The sequence below is a fragment of the Lithobates pipiens genome, unplaced genomic scaffold, assembly GCF_037356315.1.
Source record: "Lithobates pipiens isolate NorthernLeopardFrog02 unplaced genomic scaffold, aLitPip1_a1.2 Scaffold_18, whole genome shotgun sequence".
Lineage (NCBI taxonomy): Eukaryota > Metazoa > Chordata > Amphibia > Anura > Ranidae > Lithobates > Lithobates pipiens.
The window spans coordinates 258,837,905-258,851,414 of NW_027507758.1; the positions used below are offsets into that span (position 1 = coordinate 258,837,905).

The 13,510-nt window shown below is 39.9% G+C and overlaps 1 long non-coding RNA gene across 1 annotated transcript in view; it reads left to right on the forward strand.

The window, feature by feature from the left end:
* LOC143987813 (uncharacterized) overlaps positions 1 to 11,866 on the forward strand; it is a 46,719-nt gene extending 34,853 nt beyond the window's left edge. Inside the window, exon 2 of the long non-coding RNA XR_013276707.1 lies at positions 11,383 to 11,866. This is a non-coding gene — a long non-coding RNA (uncharacterized LOC143987813). The remainder of the gene's footprint in view (positions 1 to 11,382) is intronic.
* Positions 11,867 to 13,510: the final 1,644 nt, after the last annotated feature.

Genomic DNA, 13,510 nt, shown 5'->3' on the forward strand with positions numbered 1-13,510 from the left:
TCACACAAGTTTTGTTTGTTTATATAAGTAGTTATACACACAAGATACAAGAGGCAATACCCTTTCCAAGCATATATGCATTGGATCTTCTCTCCTCCTGTGACACAAAAGTGCTCACATTTGGGGTGTTATGGCAGGTCAGGAGACTGTTGGTACCATTATCCGCATTTGGTATGACTTTCAAGCAATCTGTTAGCTGTTGATGAGTTTCTCATGTTCTTACTTCAAGTTCAACAAAGTCATTGCATGAAGTACAATGTTTATATTGTTAATTGTACTTGCCTGTGAAAACATTTCAATAAAAAACAATTGAATTAAAGAGTAACAGAAGTCTACAATCAGAAAAACAGTCTATCGATAGCGTGTACCTGTTATAGGTAGAACAACCTTTAGCATAGAGGTTGTTGGCACTCCTTACACTGTGTTGTGTCTCCCATAGCAACGGGAGCTGACTTGCACAGCAGAGGTCCCCATCCTGTACAGAGGCATGAAAGCTCACAAATTAAAGTCAAGTGCACATTTGACCCCATGCAGGTGGATGGCAGGGTCCACTTCCCAGCTGGGAATGGTCGTGATAAAAGCTGGAAAGGTGGCTGTGGACAAGGCTCAGCATGCCCCTCCTATTTACAAATTACAGTGCGAAGATGTACATTTACATGGGGACCTGAAAGGTTAATTGGAGGACAGTTATTGTGCAAATGGTCTATAAAAAAAAGACCAAAAACTCCTGCGCTTGTGATATTGCTGTGCAGTTGATTATAAAAGAGATGGAAGTATCTTCACTAATCGAACCACCACATCAGCTGTACTGCCACTCACAACAGGTCAGGGGGAACCCCCCGAGAAAAGCTCTGAAGAAGAGGGGAACCCCTTGAAACATGTCAGTTGCTTTTGGGCTATACATCCCACCACTGTTACTTGCCAGCTGATCTTGCTGGATGATACTAACTATGGACTTTATATTCTATGCTTAAATATGTTACTTGTTTGTGAGTATGCATTTTTATTATTTTTTACAGATTAAAGTGTTGTGAAGGTAATGCGTAAGGCTGGTGCGCACTCTGTTCTTTTTTCCTTTTTGGTGTACATGGTCTATGTTATACTTACCTGGTCTGTGAATTGATATTGCACAGAGTGGCTCTGAGCCTCCTCTTCTTCTGGTACTTTATACTCCTCTTCTTGGTGCGACACCATAGGAATCCTGCTTCCTATGGGGGCGACCCTGAGGCCTCACTCTCGAGCCAGGATGTTTCAGTAAAAGAGCAATGCAGCATCATTTTGTGATATGACAAAGAGAGAATGATGCAGTAGAGGCTTGTCTCTTTAAAGCTGAACTCCAGGATTTTTGTAAAAGAATACACTTGAAGTGGGGCCCCTTCACACTGCAATGGTTACCTACTCATTAAGTCTGGGGGTAGAGAAATAAGTTGTAATACTGTAATAACTGTAATACCTATTGCACTTTGGCAGGTTTCCAATATGCTGTGCAACCAGACTTCCAAAGCTTCTTCTCGTTGGTATCCTGGCCAGTGGTTGCACAATGCATGGCCTGCATTCCCGCATTGTATGTGATGTTGGCAAGAGGCCACACCCAAACCCAGAGCATAGAGAGAAGAGAAAATAAGAAATAAAGCATTGGAAGCCTTCCAGAGTGGGGAATAAGGTAAGTACTAACTATATAATTAACCAGCAGCTAAACCTAGCAGTGCGAGGGGCCCACTGCATGGGTACTTTTTACAAAAATCTGCTTTAATTAATGTTCGTAGCACTACTGGAAAAAATCTGTTTTGTATTCTGAAAGAACAGTTGGAACAGATCTTACTGAGTGTTGTTAACATTATTGGCTTCTGATGTGATAGTGTTGAAAATATAAGTGGGAGCTATAATGCAGTACAGGCCTACATCAAAACAATGTCATAAAATTCTGTATATACATTGTGCTATGCTCATGTTCTTAATTTGGTGATTAGTGATGTCACACAGTCTCTAGCTCATGTGAAAATCTTCTTTGCAATCTTAAAATATGCTGTATTTTTTTCACAGTCTTCTGTTTGAACTGAACAGGTCTGTGCTCAGGATCAAGGGCATAAAAAAGGTCTCTAGAACAATATTGGTGATCCTAAATTGTGGATCAAGCCAATAGCATTGCGTACCAGATTTGGTTCCACTGGTGATCAGTCAAACTAATTGTATGCTGTTCTCCTGTACTGCTTGGAAAACATATTGTACAGTACACCAGGAATGGGTCCTGGTTGAGAGATCCCCATTGTTTGCATTGTGATTCCTTTTAAGAGGAACAACAAGAGCAGTTGAAGTACTCAGGGATTCTCGCCCGTGCAGGTTGAGGGGTTTTGGGGTGATCTGAGAGCAACGGAAAAACAGATCTCCAGTTCCCCAGAATTATTAAATTATGATATGCGACCCAGAATCTAAAAGCTTGGAGAGATATTTGGGTAAGAAAGAACCTCCAACATTGACTACAGGTATTGTGGTCCTGAAACCCACCTGAAAAAGAGATCTAAAAAGGGCAAGGAGCAGTCTGCAGGTGTCCATGAGGTGGTGTGGTGTGGATCTGGACCCAGTTGTGAGAACAAGCTGTGTACTGTTTGGGCTACTATTTCTGAGCTGTCATGACCTCTGTTTGGACCTCTGGAGCAGGCAATGGCTTTAAACCTGGTCATGTGATAACTTTTTATGGTGGTGAGCCAAAGTCTTGCTTTATACCTGTTTATACCTGTGATTGGTGGACTGTTCCATTTGTTTTCATGCTGAACGTAAACTGTTTTTCATTTACCTTTTGAAAAATAAAGACTCCCTTTACCAACACAGCTGGCTGTTGATCCTAATTTCCCCAAATATCACAATCATGTCCTGGATTTAAATAAAATAATGTTATAAGTTAGGCCAAAAATCGGTTTATGAATGCTAATAGTTACCAAAGACCAAATCGAATGCTCAACGGTTCATTTTTGAAACCTAGCTACATTGATTAAATCATTTGTTACATCTGGGACATTTGGTTAATGCTGCAATTGAAAGTAATTTACTTCAGAAAAGGCTAACATAAAAAAGAATGCCAGTAGAATTGTCACAGGATATAAACCCCTCTATCTAACCCTTGAATGGTTTCAATAACAGGTTTTCTAAGCAGTAATTTTTCAGGTGGCAACCAACCTAAAACAAAAATGTCAACCATTTTTTGTTTAAAGGAGAAGTGTTGGAACACAAAAAAAGAAACAAATATCTATACTCACCTTCCTGCTGCAGCACTGGCCTGATGCTGCAGCTGTTCCCACCAGCTCTATGCCTGAAAACTGAGCGATCAATTGACTGCTGATTGCTAAGTTCTCGGTTCACTAGAGAGCTGTGGAGTAGAGAGCGAAGACTGTCACTGGAGCACCATGCTGGGGAGGGAGTGAGGGCAGCTGGCTGCACTGAGAGGCTGAGCCAGCTGCCAATCAGGTATCTGGGTAGATCCTGACATTATTTTCTGGATACTTCCAGAGCCTAGAGCAGCTCTGTGATATCAACTGACAGTGGACTTTCGCTCCAGCTTAGTTGGTAGATTTGTTGTTAGGAATTGTGGCTTGGTCTATGGGCATAGAGAATTGGAGGTTTACAACTTGGCGGTGACAGTGCGCATCCCAATGCCTTTGTGACTGACATGTTGTTTCTAAAGCTGCAGAACAGTATTCAGAGAGGGTTTGGAGGGGTGTGCAAGTGTAAGGGTCATGCCTGTGTTGCTCTGGTGGTTTAGGGTCTTTGATGGTGGTCCTGCTTGTTCTGATGTAAAATGGTCAGGGACCCATCATCAGTATAGCATCTGCAATATAGTATAGTAAACATTTGTAGTGACCATGTAGTTACAGTTATTATTTTAATATTGCCCTCAAGGTGGTGTGAGGCAGCTGGGGGCTTAACATATGTAGCTGGTTCTACAAAATACAGGCATTGTTTTCCGTTCCCGTAGTGTCCTCAGTTTTGACTATTGTATGGTTATGTAAACGTGTTTATACATTGTCTATACGTGTTTTATGAAAAAAAAAAAAGAATAAAGACTCGCATGGGCATTTAAACCCATTCGGGTTTGATCTGTTTTCTTAGGAAAGGGTTTGAGTTGGGGATGGGTCGAGCAGTTTGTGCTGATAGCTTGTTACATCTTAACTACCTTGGTCAAGACAGGCCCAAAGCAAAAGGAGAGGAATCAATTCAACATGGGGACCACGCGACTAGGTTAGAATGAGGGTCAAGTAGCAAAAAGGTTAAATAATGAAGAAGCTGGTAACACTGGCTGGATAGAAGCTTTCGGGCTCTAACGGTGGTTTTTAAGTAAGGAGTGATGCAAGTCCAGTTGAGAATATGCATCACCTGCCCGCCTTCCCACTTTGTCCAATTTGAGAATGCTTTGCATTCATTTAGAGAATGCAAGCATTCTCTAAATGGCACTCATGCTGAGTGTCCGACTTCATGTGTTCACAATGCATCAGCATGAGACCCAGAAGCAAGTGGAGATCACTGAAGTAGTGGTGCCTGCTTCAGTGATTCCCAACTTTCATGGACATTGGTCAGGTATGGTATATACATAGTTGGACAAATGTAACTATGTGAAAATATACCATTTCTGAAATTGTTCTACCACGTATAGAGCATTACACTTACACTCACATTTTATGATTTCTAACTAATTTTCCTTGGAAACGGCATAGCTGATTAGCAGGCTCACCTCTCAGCACAACTGTCCTCACACAGACTTAGATTGCAGAAAAAGACAGTGGGTTTGTTGATTACCGATAGCACTGGAAGCCTATTGGACTGCACAGATATATTTGGACACCCTGAACAACTGCTATAATGGGACAATTAGAGTAAGACTATGACACTAGAGGTTGTTGGTACAGTGTTTATCAGAGTAAATATTTATTTCCGTGACTCAGTTGGACTTTGCTGAACATTCTGTTAGGATTGTTCAGCTTTTCCAGTACTGACATAAATCTTTTGTTCACAGCCTGGTAAAAAATCAAAGGGGTGTCAAGTTTGGATGAGCTGAAAGAACTGTAGCTTAAAGTGGGGTACCCCCTAAAAAAAAAAAATTTAAAGTCAGCAGCTACAAATACTGCAGCTGCTGGCTTTTAATAATCGGACACTTACCTGTCCCGGGTTCCAGCGATGCGGGGGAACGAAGCCCCCCCCTCGCTCCCCGCTCCGCTCGCGGCGCCGTCATGCATACTGTGGGCACCCGGCTGTGGCTTCACAGCCGGGCACCCACTGCGCATGCGCGAGCGGCGCAGGGCGCCGTGATACGCCGTACAGTCACCTGGGACACGTGACAGGTCCCAGGTGAATGTGCGGCGCGAGGGGAAGTGATGTCACCAGCCCGGGCAATGAAGAAGGCAGACTACGAGGGACCCCCTAGCAACCGGTATTTAGAGGTGAGTAAAAATTTTTTTTTTTGCCAATTATTTTTTTTTAATTTTTTTTAAGAATTTTAAGTAGTTTTATTTTTTGGGGGGCAACTCCACTTTAAGTGTACTTGATCCATTATTTAATATTGAAAAATGCTTACAGTTTTCATAAAGGTAATCTAACAAATGTTTTTTATGCCAAAATGTAATTATTTGTGTCTGCATTAGAGAAGAACACAAGTCATTTAATACTAAAAGATTATGTTTCTAGCTTTCTACAAAAAAAAAACATAGTTAGGGGTTCATATATTTTAATTTCTAAATTGTACAATTTACCAAAGGCCAGCACCATTTGTGCTCACATATCTTTACTTTTTACTCTTGTGTTGCATGACTCACTTTAAAAGGGTATCAAAATATTATACAAAATGTTTAAATGTCAGTGAATCATTTTGCTCATTGTGGTATTTCAGGCAGTTATAAACATATCACTTACACCCTAGAGCCTGTAACATTCACATTACAAGATTGTCATATTTAAATAAAATTCATTGAGCCAAATGTATTGTTTGTTTTGTATTTTATGGACTAAATTCACCCACAACTAAGATCTCCATCTTGATAAACACTAAGCTTCTTTTTATTAGGAGGATTCAGAGAGGTGAGCTGTTTGTATTTTAAGAGACTAGTACAGCATTTTAGAATCTGATGCTGCAATCCCTATTTATTTGTATGCTTTCATAGTTGACCCCTCTACATAGGAACGATAAATGCCCATTGGGTAGACCAGTGGTTAAATTTTCTCCAAGGTGATGGAGTTACTGCATACAGTATACAAAGTTATTGGCTACATTCACAAGGCCATTGAAAAGATGCTAGATTAGGTGTTTATCCACAAAAGGGCATTAGGCTAGCCAGCCAGGACCCTTCTTCCCCAGAAAAGTTGGACTGCAGGAGGCAGTGGGAGTTTGTGGACAAAAATGCTGATGATGCCAGATGATGCCTATTTAGGCGAAACGCATTGGGTTGTTACGCTGATCCCCTGCTTACTGTCTAATTTGAAGCGCTTGTTTTTACTCTGGGAAATGTAAGTGCAATTCTTATGTTTACAACAACAAATATTCCTTACGGAATTACGCTATGTGCCCTGTTCTTCCTCTCTTTTCCCTTTATGGTTGGGCTTATTTGCCCATTTGTTTTATCTGCCTTATCCATTGTTTTGGAGTGTTTGCCTGAAGACCATATCCATATAGTGAACCTGAATTCCCTGGTCATCCTCTAAAGCCTGTTATGCGACTGGTGCTTTTGGAGTTGGATCTTCTATGTTACCTCTGTCACATTTTGGATGTTCACTCAGGATTTTTGTGACTGTTACCCATTTATGTTTTGAACTTCACTTCTTTGGAATACATTTGGGACTTGTCTGCGTCTCTTTTTTTGTTTTTGTTTACACCTTGGACATTAATTTCACATGGGACACATGTCACTATTTATATTGCATTTTTTCATATGTCAATTTTATTTTTGATATTGATCATTATTTGCTTAGAGCTGCACATTTTCCATCTATATCGGTGTTTGTGGACAGACATGTGGAGGAATGTGTTCAGACCCTAAAGATAAACGTTTTGTGTGAATAGTCATCTGATGAGAGGGATATATGTGCAGTGAGAAAGACAGTGCTCCAACAGGCAGAGAGTCTTTACAGCTAAAACTGGGCAGCTCAATAGCCAGGAGGCTGAAATATTGTTTGTATGGTAACAGACTGTGGTTCTGAGTGGACTAAAAAAGCCAGGAGGCTGAAAGTATTGCATTGTTTTGTGTTCTATGTGATGGTAAAATGCAGACTTAAATATGCAAGTTGGCAAATGGACCTCCTTGGAGTGCTCAAAAGCTCTATAATTGAAGCTATATATAATTTGTTTAGGTCAGTTACTCTGTTAGATTTTCACAACACAAATTCTATATTTTAGGCAATTGGTCACAATGAGAGTGACAGCTATAGGGATCCATAATTAAGTTACTGACATTAGGTTCAAAAAAATAGGTGCATGAGCTACAAGTCAGGATTTTAAATTAAGGAGATGTGAAGAGTTGGGTCTCATAATTGGATGTCATTCGTATATATGTAATTCTTTTCAGATTTACACCCGATTGACATCTGAGAACAATAGTCAATTTTCTCTTAAAATTGGCAAACTGACACTTTTGTTTCAAACTTTAGGCATACAGAATACCTCTAGTAGATCCTAAAAAGTGTTTATGCACCCTTGTCATAAAGTAATGTAAATTCTCCACTTGTGTTTGATGTCTATGACATTAAATAGTTTATGCAAAAAATGAAGCACATGGGTAGCGATGAAAAAAAGGATATTCTCTTTCAACTTGGAATACCTAACATTCCATATCTTTAAACTCACTCTGTCTGGCAATCACCTATCATGAACTTTTTTAATATTGTAAGTGTGTTTATTGGATTGTAGCCAGCAAAGAATGATCTAATAATAAGTAGTTTACATGTAGTGGTCCAAAATCCCAAAAGAGCTTTTACTTACTGTTTTTGTTCAAAATGGTTAACCTTCAGTCAGTGAAAAGAGATGTACATGAAATATTTTATCCAGAAAAAAAAAAAAAGCAAGAGGAAAAGTACGACCAAGTGACCTTATGCAGCATTGCAAAAACTGTTAACTGTATTTGTAATGCACTTCAAGATTTCCTTATAAAAGGCCCCTTTCACACTGGGGCAGCGCAGGCGTTAGGGGTAAAGCTTGTTGTAGCTGCGAGTAGGGGGTGCTTTTATACAAACAATTAGCTGTAGTGTAGTGGGGTGCTTTTAACCCCCGCTAGCGGCCAAAGAAAGGGTTAATAACACTTCGCAGGCACTTCAGCGGTGCTGCCAGTTCATTTAAATGGACAGGACTTTTTGGGCACTGTATACACTGCTCCCACACCGCCCCAAAGATGCTGCTTGCTACTTTTTTCCCATCCTGCAAACGCACCACCCCAGTCATTGGCTTTCACACTGGGGTAGCTTGGGAGGCGCTTTTCAGGTGCTTTACAGGTGCTATTTTTTGTGCTAAACGCCTAAAAAGGGCCCCAGTGTGAAAGGGGTCTAAGGTTTTTCATCTTAATGCATTTTATGCATTAAGGTGCAAAACCTTCTGTGCTCCAGCTTCCCTGCCCCCTTTTCCTTTGCTGGGCCCAATGTGATCCAGCGATGTGCACAACATCAGTGGCTCCTGCTGCTGTCTCCCTCCTTATTAGGCAGCTTGATAGCAACAGGAGCCTTTTGACTTCTGCTGCCGTCAATCAAATGATGTGGCATGGGAGCAAGGGCAGTGCCAAGTCCCACTGTCTGTGTCAATAGACCATTGCACAGAGCAGGTAAGTATATACACATTTGTTGTTTTAAGGAAAAAACAAAGGTTTACACTTTAAGAAGTATAAGCATATCATACCAATAGTTATACCTTGTCCAAACACCAAAAGAAACATGACAATGTTATAATTGGGTCACAGCTTTATTATATACAGAACAGACTTGTTAAAAAATAAAGTCTGCACAAATAATAAAATTAATTTCACAGCAATCAAAGAGGCAATGCACCCTTATCTTAAAAATTACAACAAAGGTGTCTTTAGAAATGTTTAGTAATAGCAAGCTATAAACAGGAACTTATAGATAACTGTGCGATTTTTGTTCTTTTCATACCTTATCTTTCTTTTCCTCCTCATTCTGCTCACTGTAGTCTTTTTCACTAGAAGTAGATGAATCAATCACCTTTTACCCTTTAACTTCGTGCACAGCTCATATGTGATTTTAGTGAAAGGGGAGACAAGGTCCACTTTAACATTGCCAGCCCCAGATTAACTGTGGACATCCAACGTAAAATGGCTTAAAGGTCTGTCCTAATCACCAGTTTAGGACAGCTATCCAACTAACCAAGACCCAATGAAGGACTAAATCATTGGTAATTTGACCAATGGCAAGGCAATAAATAAAGCCATGATGGTTACCAGAACAATCAGGAATGATAGGAAGGCATCTGGAAGAAGAAGACACATCTAGGGCTGGCTGAAGATTCTGTGCATGTGACCTTCAGCTGCTCCCATGTATAGGTAGCCCAATTCCTGACCCCTCCTTCCTAAACTAGCTTGACAATTAGAATGTACTTCCTTTTATAGCATGAGGGGAACATAGGAACCACAATGCAAAGTTCACTTATGGCATGCTTCCAACACTCAGAAGTCTCTTTCGTTATGGCTTGTTGATTCCTCAAGACAGTGAAAGATTCTGGGGAATCCAACAAAATGTTATAACCATCGACTGAAAGTTTAATTTGCAGATGTTATTTTGACACAAAATTGTTTTAACATTTTATTAAAAAAATGAAGCCATTATGGAAATACAAGGTAAACTTTGGAACGGACAGATTTTATTGCGTAATACCATAGCATGGATTTTTGCAAAACTCGTTTCCAAAAGTTTGTGATGCCTGGGCAGGATCAAAAGACACGAAGCATGTTTCCTACCTCTTTTTGACATCTCCAACACAGCGGGGAACATTAGGGAAAAATGTTGTGCAATCTTGGGAACCCTATACTACCATGCAAGTATCTTATAACCCATTTCCTGTATAGCACAGGCAATATACCCTTTATGGGTCATTTGCATAAACCTATCCTTTTACTGATCTGTAAATGTGATGCCCCAGACTTTTTCCCATTGTTCTATCTATTGGATTGGATAGATAATATCTAGTGGATGGGAAAGTATTCCGTAACATTTGTATAGACCATGTGGGGGGGGTTCTGTTTCTAAACACATTGCCTCAAACTATGTCAGTGGGGGGGGACGACTGAGATTTGTTTCATAGTTGAGATAGAAAGTGACACAGTTGCATTGCTTTCCATAAGGGGAGAATCAAACATTATTTAGAGCCTCCGCCAGTGATTTCAATTTACCACCTGTAAGAAAGTGATGTATACAATATTGATCTACATGGAGTAGGGAATGAAACAACTCTTTCTGTAGTTCTGGTTGGAATTGCAGGTGGCCTATCAAGGGGTCATGTTAGAGAGCATCTGTGAAGATAAGATGGACCTTCTGTCACTCATAAACAATGAGTATTCTAATTGGACCCAACATTTTCCAGAGCTAATATTGCGCCAATCCAGTATTTCATTTATATGTGTGGCCCTATTATATTTAAACACATCTGGGAGACCTAACCCTCCTCTGTCCTTGGGTTGAGTTAGTAGGTATTGGCTGAGTCTATATGATTTATTGGCCCATAAGGACTTTGCAAAATCCCTTTTAACCTGATGGAGAAAAGACTTTGGAATTCAGTCTGGTAAAGTCTGGAAAGGATATAGGAATCATAGAAGTATATTCATTATAAGTAAATTTCTCCACCCAACCCATGAAAGAAGGATAGAGGACCACTTAGTTAAGTCTTGTAAAATTATGGTTTGGAATGGGGGAGATTTAGCTGAGAAAATGTCTTCCACCTAGGGAGTGAGATAAATATCTAAGTAGTTTAGATGTGTCTGAGCCCATTTCAATCGACAGTGGGCTTTGCATAGCCACCCAATTAACATTGATGTTCAAAGCCTCTGACTTCTGAAGGTTTATTTTGAAATTTAAAAGAACACTATAACAATGAAATTCTATGAGAAGTTTAAGAAAGGAGACTAGCAGTTGGGCTATGAAGAACAGTGGGTTGTCCAACTATCCTGCCAATTTATGTTCTCCAAGATCAGTTGCAATTCCACTAATGTTGGAATTATTTCAAATCTAGCATAATAGTGGCTCAAGGATCAATAAAAGGGGGAACTGGCAGCCCTGTCTAGTTTCCATTCAAAGTATGATGAAAAATTGAAAATCTGATAATGTATTGCAGATTTTGATATTTACTGAAGGCTGTGAATATATGGCATCTATCCATGTTATTTAATTTATTTATTTTTTTATTTTCAGCATCTGTCGCTAAAAGAAGCAGAAGAAGGGATTTCTTTGCATCGTTTGCAAAGGATGACATTTAAGGACTATGCTGTGTTGTCCCCCACTTTTTAAAACCCACTTGATCCTGTGGTCCCAGTGGATAATTGTTTGTATAAAAGGGAAGAGTCTAGTGACCAATATTTTTGTAAACATTTTGAGATCTATGTTTAGTAGAGTAGGTTTGAAGTTAGTGCATTGTGCACTGATCTACTTTATTATTATTATGTGTATAACAATTGAAATCAGCATTGAAGAACTAAAAAATGCCAATGAGGATATGGCCCATCACTATGGCCACACTGGCCAAATAAAATGTGCAGGAGGTGGGAATGTTTAGACAAGCTTTTGTTTTGCTTTCTCTTGAAGTGCCAAAGCTTTACCTGTCAAAATGGATGAATTCTGCTATGATGGATTGGTTTGAGAGGCTATGTTTTTCTTCTTTAATAAATACAAAACTACATTTGTGTATTATTCATAATATATCCATATGCAAGCTTGATAGCGGAAAATTGTATTCTGATCGTTAAACCACCAAAAATCAAGATCTGTATAAGCAGTTTAGAGGTATCACTAATGGATTTGCTGGCAGGAACATAGGAAGAACATTAATGACGTCCTAATTGGCTGTCCATCTGACCCTAATATCGCTCTGCCAAAAAGCTATAAAAATAACTTATAGATGTTTCCTTTCACCATGTGTGTGGTACTTGCATCTGTGCCTTCATGCTATGCCTTCCTTGTCAGACGCTGTTTGTTTGAATAGAGCTATTTTTACCTGGAACACATAGGGAGATTCCCCTCCAGTTTGTTTTGTTTAAGATCATCTGTTAAATACCAGATGTTTCCCTGGTATAACATTTTACTAACTTTTATGACAGGTGTGCATATTTCACCAATAATGTTGCTTAATCAAATGTAGATTTTCTTGTAAGTAAGCTGTAAACATATTCACAAATTTTAGTGATCGTGGGATGGAAAACTTCCATTTGGTGTTACTTTATTAAATAACCATGTGCTGTTATTATTAGGGACCAATACCATTTTTTTTTTTACAAGTACGAGTACCGATACTTTTTTTTAGTACTTGTCGATACCAATACCAACTGCAATTGTTTTGTTTATACTTGCTGACTAGTTGTTAGCAATGGTGTATAGCAGTTCAAAGTTATTTACAAATTAAATAAATGTATTCTTTTTACATTTTGCACTTTTTTAAACATGAAATGTGTAAATATGTTAAAAGGGTAAAATTATTAATGAACAAAGCAACCAAAAAACGTTTTAATTATTAATTGTTTATAAAATAGAAGTAAACAAAAAAAGAAATTCAACAGGAAAATAATAATTAAATGGAGAAGGAGAAAAAAGGAGTTAAAATAGTTGTAAGGTCAGTTCTAACTAGAATCCCCTCTGTTATATCAGGTTAAATCACTCAGTGCCTTTGTTTTCTTTTAAATTGATGCAGTGAAATACCTTATTTTGCAGCTGTCAGTCAGCTGATTTACCGGCGGACTCTTGCCCTGCTCTGAGGATTACAGAGGGAAGGGCTGAGGTTGGTTCCCTTTGACGTCACCTGGAGGAGAAGAGGAGAGCCTTGGGGGGTCACGTGTACGCTCACCAGAGGTCTTCCATAAGGTATTGCACCACATCATTTTTAAAAAACAAAGGTACTAGGGATATGTATGCTTGGGGGCGTGACCAGGAGCGGACGTGAGTGAGGATGTGTGAGGTTTGGGAGTGAGCGTGTGATGCTGCTCTCCTACCCTGCTCCGTCTACCGTAAGGCTGCTATATGCTGTGCTAAGCTCGCTCCCTCGTTATTCCCTGGTCTCTATTGCCTGAAGTATCTGGCGAGTAGTATACCTGCAGAGCCCCTGTACCTTCTGGGCGCAGTGCTGGGCACGGTGGTTCTTCGCTCTCTTACTGGTCTCCCCCTCCTGCGGGTGTGCGGAGGGACATCGGTGGGGGAGCTGCTGGGTTGCTGGATATGAAGGAAGCAAGAGGAGTCGTGGTTCTCGCGAGATCTGTACAGATCTGAAGGACGCCCTGACTTGGAGGGGGGTGAGTGTAGACGCTGGGCTGCATTTTTCTGCCGTGGATGAGAA